This window comes from Petaurus breviceps, unplaced genomic scaffold (assembly GCF_028583685.1).
Source record: "Petaurus breviceps papuanus isolate PSGF00001 unplaced genomic scaffold, PetGlider_PUasm1.0 138, whole genome shotgun sequence".
NCBI lineage: Eukaryota > Metazoa > Chordata > Mammalia > Diprotodontia > Petauridae > Petaurus > Petaurus breviceps.
This window is the reverse complement of record NW_027185694.1, coordinates 14,866,899-14,874,740: the sequence shown is the minus strand read 5'-3', so window position 1 is coordinate 14,874,740 and position 7,842 is coordinate 14,866,899.

Genomic DNA, 7,842 nt, shown 5'->3' with positions numbered 1-7,842 from the left:
CTAGAGTATCTTGAGCCTCACTGAAAAACAGACACGTCTGTGTGTATGTATGTATGTGTGTGTGTGTGTGTGTGTGTGTGTGTGTGTTTGAATCAGAGAGGCAAATGCAAAGCAAGAGAAGAATTTAATGTTTTTCAGTATATGGAATTTCAGGAAGATTTTTAGCCCCTTGTAGACGTACGAACAGAAAATGCCTTCCATAAATTGAAAATGTAAAAAAAAATCTGTAAAAATATTGATAGCACAAATATCTCTACAAGTAGAAAGAAATTAAGTTGCAAACAAGACCTTTTCCAATCCTTGTTGTTTATTTCTTGGGTTCTCTTAGCCTGCTAGTGAACAAGATATATAAGAATAAATTTTTAACTCTAATCTATGAGTCAAAGAGTAGAGTTATTTCCTTTAAAATGGTCACCAGATAACAAGATATGCTGTGTGATTCTATGTCCTTCTTATTATTTGTAGTCTTGTCACAGAGGGTTAGAGCCTCTATATCTTTTCCTTAGTTCCCCTTGAGGATTCCAGGAAAATCACCTCTTTTTCTTTTCAAGATCTTATGGAAGTTGTGGGTGACATTTACCTTTTTTTAAATGGGAAAGTTGATTTTCATCCAAAGAAGTTCTGTCCTGTTAGTAAAAGAAATCTGCTTCTTATTCTAATGATCTGATCCAGGTAAGTTGCTCCCTTTCCCTCATAACTTCTGTTCCAGAGAGATCTAAGTGGTCACTGTTGAATTACTCATTTATTCCTTGCCCATTTTCCCAATTCCAATGAAAAATTAATTGATGATTACCATGCAACCAGGAATAACTAATCAAGTAAGTTCCTAATAGTGGGTCACAAATTTTTATGGGTTTTCAAGTTTTGCTTGACTTTTGGTGGTTTTATCCAAGATTTACACTTCTAAGGGAAATCAGATTGGAAAAGATAAAATTGTTTTGTCAAATTACAGAGCAGCATTTTATGAACATTTTTATAGAATTCTTGAAGAGAGAGATTTGCTTGTTCTCCCCATCACTTGTAGAAAAAGTAAATCATAAAAATGATACATTGTTCCATGAATTAATAATAGCTAACATACATACACTGCCTTAAAATTTGTAATAAACTTTATGTATATTAACTAATTTTATCCGTATATTAACTTTGGGATGTAGGTGCTATTGTTATCCCCATTTAATGTATGAGGAAAGACAGGCAGACAGAAGTTAAATGACTTGTCTAGATTCACACAGCTAATTAAGTGTCTGAGGGTTTGAATTCTGGTCTTCCTGACTCTATCCAGGAATTTATTTAGTATGAAATCTATCTACATGTATCGTGCATCAGAAAGATCATGGAACCAGATTGACACCAGGCCAGTTATTAACTATCTCCATCTTCTTGGGCAAACCATTATACTTTGGACCTTATTTTTCTCATTTGTAGAATAAAAAGGTAGGGCTAGATTATCTGTGAAGTGTCCTCTCACTCTAACATTTTTGGTAGGGGTAATACTCACCAGAAATGTTCATTCATTCAATCACTCAACAAACATTTGTTAGAAATTCATGAGAAACATTCATTCATATTTCTGACTTGCAAAGCCACACCACATCATTGTTCTGCTAGGGATGCAGTTTGTACAGAAGTCTGACCTCAATTGAATTGTAATATTTTGAAGGTAATCCTAGGATACACACTAGCAGAGAACAAACTTTGACAGATTCTACAAGACTGGAAAGGCTTGAAGTATGGACCCTATAACAGAGGCCTTTCCTTCGTAGCTTCATCTATTAGAATTCCTGCTTCTCTTCAAAGGTCAGTTTAAACACCATCTCTGACATGAATCTTGATGATTCTTCTAAGTCACTAGGGCCTCCCCTTCTAAAGTTACCTTGTAAATAAATATTTTGTATCTATTTTGTTCATATTTGTAGATGTAGATATTATCTCTCCCCCAAAATGTAAACTCTTTAAGGATAATGATGGTTTCATTTTTGTTGTAGTATTTTTATATTTGATCATCTCCATATACACCACATCATGTAGATGTTACTCATGCAGTCTGTTCAAACCAAGGTCTTTCTCTTAGGGGTAATGAAACAGCTAAATATTTGATAAATGCTGGAATATAGTACCTGACAGTAAAGAAATTCTATTACCCTTTATATATGTCCTATGTATCTTACTCTTGATTTTGGTGTTTAAAAAGTTCTTGATGTCTGTTTATCCTATATTAGCGCATTTCAAGATGAAACTTTTATTCTCCTGTATATGAATCAGTACTGTCCTTATATGTTGTTGCTACTCAGATTTAGCCTGTACTTCTAGACACAGCTGGTTTTCTGGGAATGACCTCATGTACTATTTTGAGTCTCAGAGACCAGAAAAGACTGCTGAGACTTTGGGTGGCCAGCAAAACCAATCAGCACGTATTTTTTTTGTCTCCTTTCTGCATACATCTATTAATATTCTTATAATTTCAACAAACCCTATAACGAGATTTAAGGAGTACGTGGCTGTATTTTCATTCCTGAAGATCTTGAATCAATGAATAAACATGTTTAATGAACTGACCTCTCATTTATTCTAAATATTTTAGCAAAGACTTTCCTTATTTGAGCTTTCCCACTACTAGGAAGAAGTGATCTCATTATGTACTGGATAGACCTGTTATTTGTTTCTCATATGCTCATTTGGAGAAACAGGAATCTGAATTTCAAATCCTTGCCAAAGGAAATGCTCTGTCGCACAATACACAATAAAATTTGTGTGATGGCTAGTGGTACTGTTTTTTCCTTCACTCTCTTCCATATACTAATGCATAAAGATGCCTTGGAATATTATAATTCAGTTAGGAATCTCAAGAGAATTTAGTTTGTGACTCAGTTCTAATCTGCCATGTTAGTAGCTTTAATATCCTAGGACTAGGCCCCAATTAACTCTAGCCCTCTACAGCCCAGTGAGATCCATCAGAGGAAATACATTCCTGCAGGTCTATGAAAACCAAGAATAGGTGGTTAATGGATAGAAGACTATTTTTTGAGTCAGAAAAACCTGAGTTCAAATTCAGCCTCAGATACTGTGTGACCTTGAGTAAGTCACATAACATCTCTTTGCTTCAGTCTCCTCATCTGTAAAATGGAGATAATAATAACACCTGCAAACCTTAAGTACTAAGTGCTAGCTATTATCATATAATCAACCAATCAACAAGCATTTATTAAGTTCATATTATGTGCTAGGCACTGGGGATAAAAAGACAAAAGTGAAAAAAGCCTATTCCGTCAATGAGATTACACTATGTTGGAGAAAATAGTGTGTATGCATGTAAGTATGGAATATGTACAAATTAAATGCAAAATCATTTTTTTTGCAAGGAGTACTAGAAACTGGGGATCAAGTAAGACCTTATGTGCGGAGATCACCAAGAATGAAGGGCTGACCAATAGACACTATAAAGATAGGGTTTTTTAGTTAGGTTAGGTTTAGTTTAGTTAGGTTCTTCGAAGGTATGTTTCCAATGAATATTCCCAAAGTTGCATGCTCTGAGAAAATCCTCAGTTTGCTGAGATGAACCAGCATAAACAACTAGCAATGGGAAGGTTTGTTTTGCTGTATCTGTTGGACTGAAGCTTGTCAGTGCTACTTTTCTGATTGGAGCTGCCCCAATTAAGAATTTCTTAGCATCTAATAGCTATGCTACAAGCACAGTATATTTTATTCCTGCAGCCAGGTGTCAAATGCCTTAGGGGTAAGCTTGTTAGCACCAAGGACAGTGAAGTGTTCCTAGCCATGCCTCTCAGGTATGTCAGCCCAATGGTCAGTGGTTTGCCTTGTGTCATGCTTGTCCTTTGATGGTTTTTTATTTTTTCTTCTCCATGATTTCTGCTAAATAGGCTTTACTATCTGAGAGACACTAATGGGACAAACTTCCAGGAAGTAGTAAAGGATATTCTTAAAGCATTTTGTTAATAAAATGTTAAAAGTTTGCTGTCATAAAGACGAAACAGCCATATTAATTGCCTGCAGCATGCAGACACTAAGAATAAGTGCCAGGCAAACCTTACTGAGTTTAATCCAAGAAAACCTAAATAGAAGCATATATGTATATCTACATAAAGAATGAAACCATTAAAACAATCTGGGAAGGGGGGAACATGAAGGCATAGGCACAACCAGATAGAATAGAAATACAACAAACTATACAGCTGAAAGGAGTCTATTGGAAGTAGTAACTCCTTTCATCTAAGATAGTAGCTTATAAAGGCTCACAGTATCTAAGACTTAGAGATGCTGATGTGACCTTGTAATTATGGTCTATTTATGTAGGGGATTAGTTATTCACACTTATAAGCTTAAGAATTCTACCTCCTCTTATCCATTTTGTGTTCATCTCATGTAAACTACATATTCACATTTAGGTTGTGAGTGTACTATTTTCTCCTTTCTTCATTCACAGATGATTTTCTAAAATTGTTTTTTTCCATTTCCTCACTGTCTACTCTTTATTCTCCAGCAACCTGGCTTCCAATCCTGCTACTCAACTGAAATTGTTCTCTCTTATTTACTGGTGATGACCACTCCTTTCTCCTAAGCACTCTGTCCTCCCTTGGTGTCTGTGATACAACTCTCTCTTCTCTCTCTCTCTCTCTCTCTCTCTCTCTCTCTCTCTCTCTCTCTCTCAATTTCTTTCTCCTCATTCTTAAATGGATCATCCTCCTTCTGCTAAATGTGGGCACATCCCAAGCATCTATCTCATCTCTGTTGTCTATATATTGTCTTTCCTTGTCTCCTGAACCAAATACAACCTTATGTGACTATTGACTTTTGGATCTCTCCATCTGCATATCCCACAGGTATCTCAAATACAAAATGTCAAAAGTGAACTAATTTCCTTCTAAATTCTTTCAAGTTTCAATCTCTCTTCTTCCACCAACCATTCCAACACCATGTTTCTAGTTACCCAGGTTTATATGAAGGTATAGTAGAATTCTTTCTACTGTCTTAAAACCCATATTCAATCAGTTGCCATATCTTTGTCAATTCTACCTTTTCAATATCTCTCAATCTAATTTTTTTGTTTTTTGTTTTTGCTTTTTTGAGGGGGGAGGGCAGGGCAATTGGGGTTAAGTGACTTGACCAAGGTCACACAGCTGATAAGTGTTAAGTGTCTGAGTCTGTGTTTGAACTCAGGTCCTCTTGATTCCAGGGATGGTGCTCTATTCACTGTGCCACCTAGCTGCTCCTCTCAATCTATTTCCTTATTCCACTCACTCAACCTCAACTCTTACTCTGGTCCTTATCACCTCTCATCTCAAATACTAAAATACCCTTCAAATTGACCTCTACCTCCAATCTTTCCTCTTTCCAATTCATCTTTAGCATACTTAGCAACTTGACATTTCTAAAACAAAAGCATGTTTGACATTGTTACTCTATATGTAAAAACCATAAATGGATCTCCATATATTCTAGGATACAATATAAAATCCCTTCACCTGATACTTAATGCTATATACAGTAGGGTTCTCATTGTTGTCCCCAGTCTCATTTCAAAAATTCCCCTCACATATTTGACATTCCACCCAATCTGATCTTATAACGTTATACCTCTGCTAATGTGTCTTTGTGCACACTCTGGCACAAAGGATGTGCTCCCTCTATATCTCTCCATGTCAAATACACATACAACATACATATGTATATATACATATGTGTATCTTTACACACATTTGTGCATGTGTATATGTGTGCATGTGTGAACAGCATATTTGGGCAGACAGTTGGTACAGTAAATACAGTGTTGAACCTAGAGTCAGAAAGACCTGAGTTCTAATCCAGCTTCAGGAAATTACTAGCTATGTGAACATGGACAAATAACCTCTTCTGTCTCAGTTTCTTCATCTGTAAAGTGGGGGTAATAATAACACCTACTTCTCAGAGATGTAAAGATAAAATAAGATATTTGTAAGGTGCCTTGCACTTAAGATACCATATAAATACTGGTTATTATTTTTTTTTCATAGAAACATACAGAATTAATGTTGTCTAAACCCAAAACTTTGGGAATGAAATTTCCCTAGTGGGAAGGTACTTTTGGAGAATATATCACCAGGAAAATTCCATTCTTAAAGTTGAAGGTTTAGTAACAACTCAATGAGCCAAAGACTTGCTCTGCATTGAGTGACTATTAAGTGTGTGGTCTTCACAGCAATTTACCTCTAAGTGGGAGGTTGTCTCTCTTCTTGGCATCCAGAGAACAATAAAGAAACAAGATTTCTTTGCCTTGATTTTCTGTCTTAAGGAACTGTATGTAGCTTGCTTTAGAAAGTTCTTCAGAGGTCTGGTGGACTTCCAAAAAGTCAATCTTAAAGGGAAGCTATGTTGCTCCGCAGTTTTATGGACTTATTGATGTGGCAGATGAAATCAATCTTTTACAAAGGTTCAAAAACTCTATTTGTGGGGTGGCCAGGTAGCACAGTGAGTAAGAGCACTGGCCCCAGAGTCAGGATGACCTGGGATCAAATCCAGGCTCAGACACGTAGCACCCACCCAGAAACACCTGGCCATGTAACCTTGAGTAAGTTACTTAACCCCGATTGCTTTAAAAAAAACCCTCTATTTGTGCATGAATTCACTTCTCAATTTGCATATTTGTCTCTGGGGCAGAGTAATTAGGTTCTTATTGCTCAGTAACAGGGAACAAAGAACGCTGAACTTCCACTTAAGAACCAAATCTATTTCATTTTTTTACAACAAATCTAGGCAGCATTACTGACCTCATAGCTGAGACTCACAAAAACTTTAAAGAATCAGTTGTAGTCTCTAGAATGCCATTTAAGTCTCTTATTCTTAGGGACCATTTTATCCCTGAAGCAACTTAAAGTTCTGATTTAGAAATGCATAGAAGCTAAAAACTTAATAATCCAGAACAATGCCCTGAAGGCCTAATTATATGGAGCCTATTATCTTACTCCATTTCAAACAGAAATATTACCTATGACTGGTCTTGTTTTCCAATCCTCCATCTAGTCAACAATTTCATTTAATTCAATAATTATTTATTAAGTACTTACTCTGTAAAAAATTGTGCTAGGTTGAAATGGAGAATGGGATGGCAAGACATAAGGTAACAATGAATATGAAATCCATTTTTAAAAAGACTTTGTCTAATAGGAGATATAAGACACTGTTTATAGCATTTTATTTCATTTTTAAACTTTGTCTAGGCTTATGATTTCATTGGAATAGGAAATTGCTGGTAAAGAAATTCGCTGTCCTAACTCAGATTATGATCTCTTTTACAAATTGTAGTCTCAATGCTTGTGGCATAGAGAGGTCAAATGACTTTCTCAGGGCCACACAGCTAACATGTATCAGAAGCAAGACCTGAACCCAGGTTTTCCTGACTCTGAGCCTTCCACTTTATCTTTATGTCATACTTCCTTTCAGTAATTTATTATTCAAATGAACATCTTATTTCATCAGTTCAGAAACTCCTCTAATGATGTGGATTGCAACCCATTCATATCTGCTTTTTTTTGGGAGGGGGGGGAAGGTAGGACAATTAGGGTTAAGTGACTTGCCCAAGGTCACACGGCTATTTTTGTGTTAATTGTCTGAGGCTGTATTTGAACTCACATCTTCCTGACTCCAGGGCCAGTATTCTATTCACTGCACCACTTAGCCACCCCTCATATCTGCTTTTTTATGAGGCAGTGCAGTGGATGTTGCATTGGACTTAAGAGTCAGGAAGAACTATGTTTGAATCCTGTCACAGACACTAACTATGTGACCCTTGGCAAGCCACTTAACTTATATATATATATATATATATATATATATATATATATATAT